Raw genomic sequence first — 14,948 nt, 5'->3', positions numbered from 1 at the left:
GCATTCCTACTAAAATGAATACAATTGAAACACAAAAAACTAAAACCTTTCAGTTATACAACTTATCTTGTTGCGTCTTCCACACTTTGAAAATAAATCTTTTTCTTCATCACTACTCTAGAATAGTTCTGCTTTCTGTTGTTGCATTCTTTCAAACACGGTTACTCTTAAATCATCATATAAAGTACAATAAAATAAAAAGTGCAGTTCATTCTCAATCTCCCCTAAATCGCAGGCTGTACGTAGCCATTCTTCTTCATTTAGAGCATTGAACCGACCTACATCAATTGCCAGAGGCAATATACCGGTTCTCAACTGGGCACACAAGGATCTTTGACTTCTTGTTAGTTGACAAGAGACATACGGTTCTGCATCATATGTGTTTTTAATCTGGTTATAAGTTCTGAGTTTTGGTTTTAGCCATATATCAGATGACCGTTTTTTTTTGGCGCTAAAGGTTAACTTGTGTTTGATCATATTGACAATGCATCGTAACTTGTTCCCAAATATGTGTTGTATATCAGCTTCCTTAAATATTCAGTTCCTTTGTTCCTTTGTCCAAGGGTAATTGTATGTTTTATCCCAAATGAAAACTTTTTTGTTATTCTGTCCTCTGGCAAATTGATAAGACAGTTCCATAACCTAATAATTTCCCCCCTATGTCTTATTACACTGGGCTCCCATCCCATGTCTCCTTGAATAGCAACGTTTGGAGCAAGCTTATGCACTCCAAGGAAACATAGTTTGGCTCTGTTTTGAATAGAGTTTGCTGTTTTGGCTTCCGTTTGCTGTTTTGGCTGTTTTGACCCCAGATTCCAGCAGCATAGTTCAATATAGGACACACACATGAATTATAGCCAAGGTCTTTACAGATTTCAAATTTACTACCAACGGACCCTCTACATGCAGAATCAGATAGGGACTTTATACCTTTCTCAAAGGTTATATACTCATCAAAAAGGAAACCAATGTGTTTATATGAGCAAGTGTACTTTAGGGGCATTGCTCCAAAATAAAAGTCATAAATACTTCTTACTGTACGCTTTTTTCTGAAGTTCATTATCTGGGTTTTATCTTGGTTAATCATTATTCTCCACTTTGTACACCAAAGATTGAGTGTTCAACATACCGTACATTACAAATCGATATTGTCTGCACACAGCAGTATTCCCAGAGCCGTGTCATCTAGTTTAACTCCTAAATTAGCATATTTGATTTGCTGGGCCAAGTCGTTTACAAAATGGGCAAATAATATTGGAGAAAGCACATCACCTTGTTTGACCCCAAACAGAGTGGGAAGCCATCCAGTCCTCAGAACATTTACCTGTACACAGGTGACTGGAGATCTATACAGGGCTTTAATTGCATCATAAAATCTTCCATCAATTTCCATTTTAATTAGTCTTAAAGCGAGGTGTCTATTCACCCAATCGAAAGTCTTCTAAAAATCAATAAAACAGGCAAAAGTTGGTTTTATCTCTTGAATTCTAGCTTAAATCACCGTAGATACAGTATATATGTGGTCTATACAAGCTCTGGCTTTCCTAAAGCCATTCTGCTCATCAGCAAGCTGACCAGACAGTTCTAGATAGTGGAAGATCCTGTTATTTAGAATGCATGAATACAATTTACATACAGTGCTAATGAGACTAATCCCTCTATAGCTCAATGCGATTTCAGGGTAATTTTGGGAGGATTTTGGAAGAGGCTTGATTATCGATTTTAACCATACAGATGGAATGATACCATTCTCAAAACAAGCCTGGAACTTCAAAACTTAATTAGATAAGTCATCAATTCCTGTGGCTTTCTTTAGTTTAATACGCTCAACCACCTTTCTGACCTCCAATCTAAGACGGCCATTCAGAGAGTGGTTATGGGTGTAAGAATCCGTCTTCTTTTCTTTCTCCAACTCCACCTTACGAAAGCATGTTTCCTTAGAAAAACGAACCATCAAACATAGAAGGCCTCTTGACACCTTAAAAAATAAATGTGCAAAATCTCTTTCCCATTTCCCCAAAACAATGTCAGGTTGATGGTGAAGCTCTCCATTTTCTAATTCCATTTTCATGGGAATTGGCTTAACCTTTTTGGGACCTAATTTGTTAATCTCACACCAAAACTGTTGTGGTTGTTGGTCTGTAACTATTCCAACTGTAATGCCTGCCTCCACTTAAATATATGCTTTATAGATCGTAATATTTTATCAAATTTATATTGACAAGCTTCAAATGAATTATTTTGGTCATCCTTGTGCTTTTTATTTCCTTTACCTTTTAGAATGATTTTTTTCAGACAATCTCCTCTGACAGGCTGACCACACCGCTCGCGTCGCTTGCGCGAGCGTTGCAAAATAAATGTAGAAATCTATGTTATTCAATTATTGCACCCACACTGCTCGCGTGCGTCAACGAGTGTCTGCGTTGCCAAGGGCTAAAATAGAAGTCCTTTTTATTTCTGACACAGATCGCGCTGCAAGTCCTGCCTCTTCCATCTCCTCATTGGTTTATAGAAGCAGGTACCCACGTGCCATCTCCTCATTGCTTACACCCACGTGGGTGATTGAAAGACGAACTGTGTTGCCGGTAGTCGTAGTAATATTATGAAAGTTTAGATGCCAATCACCATATAAGTTCAAAGATAAAAAGCCTGGAAGGAGGAGAGATGACTAGAAACGATTCGGTTGACCGTTTTGTGTGTGGATTAATTGTCGGAGTAGAGGACCATGTGCATTTCAGGTAAAATAACAACTCAATGTTTATATCCCAGGACAAATTAGCTAGCAACAGCAAGCTAGCTAAATAGGACAAATTAACAAGCAAGTGCAAGCTAACTAGCTAAATTGCCATAAATGTTTAATGCTTTTCGACATGTCCCCAAATTAATGTGATTGGTTCAGAGTTTGTTTTGATATTTTAACCTGCATGTCGTGATCGCGTTTGGTGTGGGGGGACAAAATTAATTTATGCACGATGGTGCACGATGGCGCACGAGTGCAGCCGGTTTGGGTTCCGTGTAAGACCATAATGTATATAATTCCTTAGTCCAGAAGAGTTTACCCACTTTTGTACAATTATTTTTTTCTGGATGTATTTAAAGATTTCCCCTTAACATGGTCATCCAATTCATTATATAACACATCACACAATGTCATACCAGGAGTAAACACCATCTTGATTTTTCTGGTGTATTTCAAGTTGATCAATAAGCTCCAGCAGAGCATTATAACACATACTGGAGGAATGGAAATGATCTGGTAGGTTTCTGAGTCTTCGCTTGATACACACATTAGACTAGCCTTCAGACATATCATTACAAACATCCTGATTGAACCCCAGCCTGAAATGTCAGACTCAACACAGTGATCAGGTATTCTACAGCGATCCCCAATTAAAGACATACAGTCAACTCCCACAATTTCCGACAGCTCATTAGGGGTAAAGACATTAAACTCAAAACATGTATTTAAACAGTCGTGGGGGGTAATGATGTTATCAACAACTTATTTCCCTTTTGTAGAGATCGATGTGAAATTATCTCTCTCAGGGGATATTCTTCCATTTAGAATACAGCATTTTGAATCCTTTAGGAATTCCAGTAAGGTTTCACCATGCTTATTTAACACAGTGTTTAATTTGGACCTGGGTGCAACATTATCACCATCCTGTATACAGTCTTCCAAACCAGCAATACAACTATTTAAATCTCCACAGAGGTAAATAGCATCAACCTCCGAAAAAGTATAAATTTGAGCCAACAAGTGGCTAAAGGAAGTTTGAGAATCACATCCTGATGTAGAGTCCTCAGGAGGCAAATAATCGGAGACAATAGCAAAACAATATTCCGATAGTGAATGTTCAGTCCCATTGTGACATCTACTGATTTGTCAGTTAGTTATAGGACTCGCGTATCTTGTTTCTAACAAAAAGTCAAACTCCACCATATCCTTTAGGCGCTCTTACATGCGTTTTTCTATTATGTCCAAACCAAGTGTACCCGTCCATTTCAAGTGAACGCTGACCTGTTAGATGTGTCTCATTCAGGGATATAATGTCAAGATTCAGTGAAAGTAACATCAATTGACTTAGCTCACAGTTCAACCATTAACGTTACCTGTGGAGTCTCAGTCCTCCACCGTATCCTTTCTCTGCAGCTCCCAGCCCCTGCTACCAGCATCAAGACCAAATGGAGATCGTTGCATCACTCGCCCACTCCCAGTGATGAAGAATTTCTTCCCGGTCGGAATCTCCCGAAGAAGAGTTCTGAAGATCAGATCAATGAGTCGCTCCATGTGTGACTTTGACGATCGTAGATAGACCCTGCTGAACCTTTCGTCTCTCCTTAGCCTTTGTGTCTGCTGAAGGACAGCCACTTTCTCCAGGAAAGAGCATTTTTTATTTTATTTATTTATTTCACCTTTATTTAACCAGGTAGGCTAGTTGAGAACAAGTTCTCATTTACAACTGCGACCTGGCCAAGATAAAGCAAAGCAGTTCGACACATAAAACAACACAGAGTTATACATGGAGTAAAACAAACATAGTCAATAATACAGTAGAAAAATAAGTCTATATACAATGTGAGCAAATGAGGTGAGATAAGGGAGGTAAAGGCAATAAATAGGCCATGGTGGCGAAGTAAATACAATATAGCAAGTAAAACACTGGAATGGTAGATTTGCAGTGGATGAATGTGCAAAGTAGAAATACTGGGGTGCAAAGGAGCAAAATAAATAAATACAGTAGGGGAAGAGGTAGTTGTTTGGGCTAATTATAGATTGGCTATGTACAGGTGCAGTAATCTGGGAGCTGCTCTGACAGATGGTGCTTAAAGCTAGAAAGGGAGATAAGTGTTTCCAGTTTCAGAGATTTTTGTCGTTCCAGCTTGATCACGCCTGGGCCCCCGACCTCTCGCCCACATCCGCTCTGTAGCTACTAACACAGGCATCCACTCCGCTCGCTCCATCGCATCCTCTCCCCTTCCAACAGTAGGCCTGCTATAATGATGGACACCTCAGGGTCGAATTTAGTGGAGGGGTTTGAGTTTATATCAAACTCCATTATATACATACACTACACGCACTGATGTTGGGCGATTAAGCCTGGCTCACAGTCGGCGTTCCAATTCATCCCAAAGGTGTCCGATGGGGTTGAGGTCAGGGCTCTGTGCAGGCCAGTCAAGTTCTTCCACACCGATCTCAACAAACCATTTCTGTGCACAGGGTCATTCTTATGCTGAAACAGGAAAGGGCCAACCCCAAACTGTTGCCACAAATTTGGAAGCATAGAATCGTCTAGAATGTCATTGTATGCTGTAGCATTAAGATGTCCCTTCACTGGAACTAAGGGGCCTAGCCCGAACCATGAAAAACAGCTCCAGACCATTATTCCTTCTCCACCAAACTAGGCACTACAGTTGGCACTATGCATTTGCGCAGGCAGCATTTTCCTGGCCTCCGTCAAACCCAGATTCGCCTGTCAGACTACCAGATGGTGAAGCGTGAGTCACTGCTCCAGAGTACAATGGTGGCGAGCTTTACACCACTCTAACCGACGCATGGCATTGCGCATGGTGATCTTAGGCTTGTGTGCGGCTGCTCGGCCATGGAAACCCATTTCATGAAGCTCCCGACGAACAGTTCTTGTACGGATGTTGCTTCCAGAGGAAGTTTGGAACTCGGTAGTGAGTGTTGCAACCGAGGACAGACGATTTTCACGCATTACACACTTCAGCACTCGGCGGTCCCGTTCTGTGAGCTTGTGTGGCCTACCACTTCACAGCTGAGCCGTTGTCCTAGACATTTCCACAGAAATTTGACGAACTGACTTGTTGGAAAGGTGGCATCCTATCACGTTGAAAGTCACTGAGCTCTTCAGTAAAGCCATTCTACTGACAATGTTTGTCTATGGAGATTGCATGTCTGTGTGCTCTATTTTATACACCTGTCAGCAACGGGTGAGGCTGAAAGAGCCGAATCCACTAATTTGAAGGGGTGTACACACTTTTGTAAATATAGTGTATGTACAAGAGCTAGCAATATCTATACCACAATGCACAATGCAGAGCATACTAAGCTTTCTATATTATACTACAACATCAGTCTAACTGAATATGGATGTTGTGTTGGCTGAATGTTCCAGACAGGGTCCTGAATGTTCTTCAGCTAATGAAGCTCGTGTTGGACAACGGTAGCTGGTCTGGCAGAACTTGAGCTCCATGACCTAGGACTTTGTCTCTTGCCAGCCCCGTGCAGTCTTTTCCTATTCTGAGTCAGATGATGTTGAGCTTGAGCTTGTTCCCGTCTGAAAGATTTATCCAATGGGTCTACAGGATCTGTACTCAAGGTTGGGTAGGTTACTTTCTAAATGTAATCTGTTACAGTTCCTAGTTACTTGTCCAAAATTGTAATCAGTAATGTAACTTTTGGAATACCCAAACTCAGTAACGTAATCTGATTACATTCAGTTACTTAGATTACTTTCCTCTAAAGAGACATTATAAGAAGACAAAAATGTATGTTACCAATTGAACGACATCTATTGCAGGATGTTAAAGTTAAAGTTTACATAGCTGGCCATATGGATGTTACATTTTACTTTATGTGTTGGTTATGTAGGCTTCTTCTAACCCATCGCTTTCTACAACATATAATAATAGGATTTAATGATATCTTTACATTAATATATATCATTTATAAGTCCAAAAATGGATGTAGCAACTACAGATTGCCCATTTAAGTCTATCAAAAGTGTGCGAGTTTGAACATGTGTCCATTAGGCCTATGGATGTATTTTTTTATCAGCATGAATTACATTGAGCAATAAAATCCCCACTTTTATTCCATAGGCTGGGATCCACACTATGCAGCTGTTGAAAGAGCGCATTTTTCACTTGCTGTCCACTGGTTTCAAAAACAATGATTGATAGGAACCTTAAACTTATTGTACTCAACCATTATTGGGTTCAAATACACAGGTTTTCTGAACAGCCATCCACAACAACCACAATCCGTATGTCGCTAATAGCTAAATGAGAGAGCAGCAGTGTGATTCACATCAATGCGCTATGTAGATATCAATAATAAGTGATATCCGTATTGCCGTAGACTACACCACTGCTCTCTTCCTTACCTCTAAGCGTGTATTCAAGTTGGATAATCTTTGGATCCCGACAGCAGTCACACCATTGGAAGACATAGCTTGGACTGTAGCCTACAAAAAAGCCCATTGCTGCTCTTTTCCCGCAATCCATCAAACACATTTGGTGTGTCATCATAGCGGTCTCTGACTTGCGGTCAGATACGCTCAGTTGGAACAAACTCTTAATGATCTCGACCCTTTTTTTCAATTTTTGCCTAAAAAGACATACCCAAATCCAACTGCCTGTAGCTCAGGACCTGAAGCAAGGATATGCATATTCTTGATAACATTTGAAAGGAAACACTTTGAAGTTTGTCGAAATGTGAAATGAATGTAGGAGAATATAACACATTAGATCTGGTAAAACACAGCAGGGGTTCAAACTATAGAACCCAGTTCCTACATTTTAATATAAAAAATTGATTTTATCAAACAAAACTATGCTACATTTTATCGCTGGGACCCTCAGGATGACAAATCAGAGCAAGATTACTGAATGTAAGTACATTATTTACCTTCAGAGGTGAATGTATCAAACCAGTTGCCATGATAAAAGTTTTTTGTTGTTGTACACTCCTCAAACAATAGCATGGTATTTTTTCCCCTGTAATAGCTAAGGTAAATTGGACAGTGCAGTTAGATTAACAATAATTTAAGCCTTCTGCCCACATAAGACATGTCTATGTCCTGGGAAATGTTCTTGTTCCTTACAACGTCATGCTAATCACAGTAGCGCACATTAGCTCAATCATCCCACGGGGAGACACCGATCCCGTAGAGGTTATTGAACTTGCACCTTTTTTCAATGCTGATTTAAATGTCATTGAGAAAACAGAGAAGTGTCAAAAATGTAATCCGTTACTCCCCAACCCCGTCTGTACTACTAAAGCTGGTGTCAAGGTCAGCAGCAGCAGGATTAGTCTGTAGGACATACACTAATCAGTGATTAGACAACATTTTACTGCTTCGTCCCCAACAATACACACTCAAACATTGTACTATATCCACCCATCCCCCTTGTGTCAATAGATCATGCTGACTAACCTTCACACACAATACCCAGCCCCAACAGACACCAGTCAGCCAACCACACTATCCTCTCCTAACTAATGATGGGTTCTGACTTCTAAACTTGAAAATATGAAATATCCTTATTCATGTCACTGAGGGAGAGAGGGGAATGTAGAACGTGTACATTCTGTCAGAACATGTTATTGTTACGACATCAGGTATCCTATGGGAAGGAGAAGTCTGGTACAAGTCAACAGGACAGCTGTGAGTTGGGGAGGAGTGAGGAATTTGGGCCGAGGTCAGATGAAGTGAGGAAGAACAGATATCTCTAAAGTTCTGTCTAGCAACAGAGGTGTATTGGCTGTTCAGATGTGTAAGGAGGAGACCCAGCATAGGAGGAAGGGTTAAATACCAGCGTTTGTGTGAAGATGTCTTTGTCTGTTCAGCTGTCTGACCCATTGGGTGAATAAACTTGGTTTGAGCTTTATAAACTCAACTTTTCTCCAATTTAGACTTCAAGCTTTGCATAAACAATCAACTAAGCCTCCATAATACAGAAAACTACAATATAAGTTGTAGCCTACTTACAGTGCATTCGGAATGTATTCAGATGCCTTGAATTCTTCCACATTCTGTTAAATTACAGCCTTATTCTAAAATGTATAAATAGTTTTTTTTCCCTCATCAATCCACACACAATACCCCATAATGACAAAGCAAAAACGGTATATATTTTTTTTTTTTAGCAAATTCATAAAAAAACTACTGAAATATCATATTTACATAAGTATTCAGACCCTTTACTCTGTACTTTGTTGAAGCACCTTTGGCTGCAATTACAGCCTTGAGTCTTCTTGGGTATGACGCTACAAGCTTGGCACATCTGTATTTGGGGGAGTTTCTCAAATTCTTCTCTGCAGATCCTCTCAAGCTCTGTCAGGTTGGATGGGGAGTGTTGCTGCATATCTATTTTCAGGTCTCTCCAGAGATGTTTGTTCAGGTTCAAGTCCGGGCTCTGGCTGGGCCTCTAAGGGACATTCATAGACTTGTCCCGAAGCCACTCCTGCGTTGTCTTGGCTGTGTGCTTCGGGTCATTGTCCTGTTGGAAGGTGAACCTTTGCCCCAGTCTGAGGTCCTGAGCACTATGGAGCAGGTTTTCATCAAGGATTTCTTTGTACTTTGCCCTGTTCATCTTTGCCTCGATTCTGACTAGTCTCCCAGTCCCTGCCACTGAAAAACATCCCCACAGCATGATGCTGCCACCACCATGCTTCACCGTTGGGTTGGTGCCAGTTTTCCTTCAGATGAGATGATTGGCATTTAGGCAAAAGAGTTCTATCTTGGTTTCATCAGAACAGAGAATCTTGTTTCTCATGGTCTGAAAGTCTTTAGGTGCCTTTCGGCAAACTCCAGCGGGCTGTCATGTGCCTTTTACTGAGGAGTTGCTTCCGTCTGGCCACTATCATAAAGACCTGATTGGTTGAGCCTAGGCCTTGGTCGAAAGGTGGGTACAGTGACTTGAAGAACATCGATAGTTCAGCTAAACGGCAAAAAAAACAAGCAGGGAGCATATAAATGCCCACATCAGATTCAAGCTTCTGTGAAAAAGCAGCAGCGATAGAGGACACAACGAAAGGGAAAGTTCCGCCAACAAGGGCAACTACAAGGAGCTTGCAGAGGTAATTGCAGGTTACGTCGTAACGGTTATGACGCTTTACTTTCTGAACATATCGAAGTTTCGACTGTGTTTTCTAGGATGTCGTAAACAAGTCCGAATGATTTCATAGCTTCCATTGCATCAACCATTAAAATGTAGATTAAAGAGAGAGTTTGACGCAGCGCATTTTTTCGAATCCGCTCATGTAGGCTTTCCACTTTCCTCCAGTATTTATTTAGCAAAGATGATAACACATAATCACTGCGGACAGACACAAGCAAAAACTCATGACATAAATGTAGCAGCAGCCTAGGCTACACTTAAGCATTAGAAATGGGACATGCTGTATGGGATGAAAACGAGACAAATGTTCAGTCTGATCAACTGTAGGCTAGTAATAAGAGCTGCTGCATAACGTTACATCCTATGCGCCCTGTCCATCTGGTCAAGGTAAACTAATTAGTAATGTTATGTATTTATAGTCCATTTGTGTGTCAGGAGAAAATATGAATGTGATCAAATTTGGTTTATATTCAAAATTGGGCTGGCTAGGCTGCCTATACGTTTTCAATCAAAAATGATTCACTGGAATTAATTAATCAACATAATGGTGATGACAGATGTGAGTAAATGTTTAATTAGGCCTACAGTTGCATAGGCCTGCATGATGCAAGCTCGGCCCTGAGTTCTATTGTCTATCAGTTGTTGTCTATGTGTCTGGGTAGAGGAAATCCCCCTCCTAATCTAGTCTAAATATAATGTATATGAATGAGGTAGCTGCGGGTTAACATGGGTTTCATCCCCCCAGGACCAGGAGTTTTTTTTCAGGAGTTTAAAAAAAATCATGTGACCTGATTAGGAAAAACTGGCCCCATCATATCATAGCCCATATAAAACCTAAAAACAACTGATTAATCACTGTCATACCTTATAGGGTCCAGAGTTTTCCTTGTTAGGGTAACATACAGTATAAGGAAAATCTCCAGGCCAAAGGGGGTAAAAATTGCCCCACCGGACCTGTGGTGCCACCAGTCTCACCAGTGGATGATCAGGGCTTTATTCAGGAACGTTTCTTGGGCTACTTTGATGTGTCAAGTGGGTGAGATGCGCTGTCTGTGTTTGACTTTATGCATTTTTAGATGTCTGAGTTTAACTTCATAGAGAAACTCATTGTCCAAACCTACGTTGGCGCAGCTATGATGGAATGTATCTGCTATTTGTATTTATAGCTAAGTCCCCTCCTGTTTCCTGATTAAGAGGTGATGACCATTACCATTCTCAACTATCTCCTGACATGAACTGAAGCCACGTCTCATGTGCCCGCTCTTCCACTGGCACATTGAATGTTTCCTCTCCAAGCACTGTGAGTACCCCTATCGATTTTCTCTCATTACTGTATGTAGAGTCAATCACATACACAATCACATTATTACACATCAATGATTTTACTCCTTGTTTGGACTAACTCATTCTTATCTCTTTTGTCTTTTGTCTAACTGTGTAGTGTGTTGGGTTACTGTTTTTTGTCTTCCCAGTCAAATCCTTTCCTGCACTGGTCAAGCTTCTGAACACCTCAACTCATGCCTCGTACCTCATTCAGTCACTGCTGTGATCCCTTTCCAACATGGTGTAAGTAGCCCTCTCATTCCCATTCCCCATAATATTGTACTAAAAATGTCTTTATTAAATGCTTTAGGTTAAAATAATTTGTCTGACGATTTTTGAAACACACTTTGTCATCTACGTGCGTTTCGCACCTTTACCGTGGGTCTCCCATCCTCCTCAGTTTTTCAACTCACCAGCCTCCACTGCTCGCCAAGCTCATAGGGTTCATAGACTGATGATCTGGCATAGCGTGAATCAATCTGAATGATCATATATCATCTCTGATGAAATGATAGCAGCTTAAGTCTAGAGGGTGTATTGCATGTGTTAACTTAATGTAGGAGTGAGGCAGCCATGATACTATTTCATTTTATAGTGGTGTGTGTGTTTGTGTGTGTGTGTGTGTGTGTGTGTGTGTGTGTGTGTGTGTGTGTGTGTGTGTGTTATTCAGTACAGTATGAATGACCATGGCCTTAAGACTGATTGGACCATAGCAGAGTAAGTGCTCCTCTGCATGGCACCCCTTTTATACTTGCCCATTAGTAAGTTAAGATTTGTTTCGCATCCTTTTCTCAAAAGTCACTAAAAAGCATTTAAAACCTGTTTTTCAAATAAAATTCCAACCCCGGCCTCCCGTAGAGAAATGTGTCTGTCCGTCCGTCCCGTCCCCCCCCCCAATCCAAAAAACCTTCCTTATCCCAGGATACTTCAACTGAAATATTCTGGAAGAATAAAGAAAAAGGAGCACTCTGTTGTTGTTGTATAAATCCGATAGATTTATTGATGGGACAAGTAAACAATTGGCTTACATTTCGGCATGAATTTCCTTCATCAGAGCCTCCTGAGATAAGGAAAGATTTTGGGAATTCAAGTCTCTCAGTTGAGCACCTGATTTTCTCTTTTTCGTTTAGGCTGGGCTGAAGCGCATTTTGGTTATACCTTCTTTCCATCCCCCCCTTGTCAGAGCCGCTCCTACACCCCTGGCTGTAAGTTAGTCCTCTCAGCTGACCCTCCCTGTCCAATTTTTTGAAGGCTTTAGCAAATACAGACATATTTATTGTTCACTAAAGGCCAACGGTCATAATGCCTTAGAAGCAGTCATAATGCATGGTAAACATGTATGACACCTTGGTAGAGTCTGCAGTGCTGTCTGTGATATGTTCATATGTCTCTGTATTGTCCCTGTATGTGTCTTTGCTGGCAACCCCCTGGGGGTCAATAAAGTTTTGTTCATTCAATCATTCTTAGTGACTCATCATGATCCTGAGAGTTATTCTTAGCCATTTTGATTCTGTTAAAAAAGGATCTCATGAAATAACATAAGCTATAAGGAGATGTCAAAACAGTATAAAGGCTCATAGCTGCTTATAACACGTAATAATGCACTATAAATGCATTTATTGAAGTGTGACCAAATCTTCCTCTATGTCTATTACCTCTAGTATGTGTATCACTATGTATTGCACTAGGGCTCTGGTTAAATGTAGTATAGTGGGGAATAGTGTGCCATTTGGGACACAGCCACTGTACCGTGGCCATGGGGCCTTGGGAGGGCTAAAGACCCAGCTGGCAGTCACTCCGATTGGCCCTGAACTTCACATCAGAGTGGCTCTCGCAACATGGGGCTCCCATCAATACTTTATCAGGGCTATCTGTGGCGGCAGGGCCTGACGTTGGCATTTCACAGGTGGCTACGTGCACAGCAGGCTGCCTCTGCCTTTAAAGAGCCTCTGACACAGCAGCAGCCAGAGGGACAGCACTGACACTGACAGCTCTGGCTCCAGTCAGGACTAGAAACAACAGTCACCAGTCAAAGTAATGAGTATAGGATCAGCATGATAGCTGTGGGTGGAGATGGTAAGGTTTTCTTGAAGCTGTGGTCAACCTGTCTATTGTTCTAAGAATGGTAGGGGTGTGTGCATAGAGATCCTATTTAATTATACTGAGCAAAAATATAAACGCAACATGCAAAGTGTTGGTCTCATGTTTCATGAACTGAAATAAAAGATCCCAGGAATGTTCCATACGCACAAAAGTTTATTTCTCTCAAATTCTGTGCACAAAATTGTTTACATCCATGTTAGTGAACATTTCTCCTTTGCTAAGATAATCCATCCACCTGACAGGTGTGGCATATCAAGAAGCTGATTTTACAGCATGATCATTATACAGGTTCATCTTGTACTGGGCCACTCTAAAATGTGCAGTTTTGTCACACAACACAATGCCACAGATGTCTCAAGTTTTGAGAGAGTGTGCAATTGGCATGCTGACTGCAGGAACGTCCACCATAGCTGTTGCCAGATAATTTAATTTTAATTTCTCTACAATAAGCCGCCTCCAATTTCGTTTTAAAGAATTTGGCAGTATGTCCAACAGGCCTCACAACTGCAGACCACGTTTAACCACGCCAGCCCAGGACCTCCATATCCGACTTCTTCACCTGCGGGATCATCTGAGACCAGCCACCCGGACAGCTGATGAAACTGAGGAGTATTTCTGTCTGTAATAAAGCCCTTTGGTGGGGAAAAACTCTTTCTGAGTGGCTGGGCTGCTCCCCAGTGGGTGGGCCTGGCTCCCAAGTAGGTGGGCCTATGCCCTCCCAATTGACGGATTTCCTTATATGATCTTTAACTCAGTAAAACCTTTGAAATTAAATTGTTGCATGTTGCGTTTATATTTTTGTTCAGTATTAGTATTCTAATTCTATGTTTGTGTGTGAGAGAGAGAGAGACAGAGAGAGAGAGAGGGGAGGGGGGGCAAACCCCAGCTGAATCAGTGGAGGCAGCCATGGCAGTACGTCTGGACGATGAACCTGAATAACACTTAACTTAAGGTTACTTGCGTCACCCCGGTTCTCTGATATTATGAGTGAGACATCTCACTCATAATAGTGTGTGTGTGTGTGTGTGTGTGTGTGTGTGTGTGTGTGAGCGTGTGTGTGTGTGTGTGTGTGAGTGTGTGTGTGTGTGTGTGTGTGTGTGAGCGTGTGTCTGTGTGCTAAGGTGTGGAGAGTCAGTGCAGGTAGTCAGTCCAGTTCAAGTGTTGAGCAGTCTGATGGCTTGTAGATAGAAATGTCTCTGAGCCTCTTGGTATCAGACCTCATGCTCCGATAACGTCTGTCCAACGGTAAGGGAGTGAACAGCTCATGGCTGGGGTGACGCTGCAGGCCTTCCTCAGGCACCGTTTTAAGTAGATGTCCTGGATGGGTGGGAGCATGGTCCTAGGGATGTGCTGGGCTGTCTTCACCACCCGAAGGAGGGCCTTCTGGTCGTGGACGGAGCAATTCCCGTTCCAGGCCGTGACGCAACCGGTCAGGATGCTCTCGACGGTGCAGCGGTAGTATCTGGAGAGGGTGGCATTCTGAATCTTTTAAGCCGCCTTAGGCAGTAGAGACCTTGTTGCGCCTTCTTGATAAGAGTGGTGGTGGTGTTGGTCCATGTCAAGTCACCGAGGAACTTAAAACTGCTGACTCTTTCTACTGCAATCCCGTTGATGTGGATCGGAGCATGTCCCCGTTGCTTCCTGAAGTCAAC

At 41.7% G+C, this 14,948-nt stretch overlaps 1 protein-coding gene across 1 annotated transcript in view; it reads left to right on the top strand.

Moving 5' to 3' along the window:
- The first annotated feature begins 11,397 nt into the window (after positions 1 to 11,397).
- Positions 11,398 to 14,948, top strand: part of LOC115208021 (transcription factor SOX-4) — a 29,160-nt gene continuing 25,609 nt past the window's right edge. Inside the window, exon 1 of the mRNA XM_029775727.1 lies at positions 11,398 to 11,436. The gene's annotated coding sequence lies outside the window, so the exon portion shown is untranslated. The remainder of the gene's footprint in view (positions 11,437 to 14,948) is intronic.

Source organism: Salmo trutta, chromosome 14 (assembly GCF_901001165.1).
Source record: "Salmo trutta chromosome 14, fSalTru1.1, whole genome shotgun sequence".
Taxonomy (NCBI): Eukaryota; Metazoa; Chordata; class Actinopteri; order Salmoniformes; family Salmonidae; genus Salmo; species Salmo trutta.
Note: the sequence above shows the minus strand (reverse complement) of the source record. Positions and strands in the feature narration are given on the sequence as shown.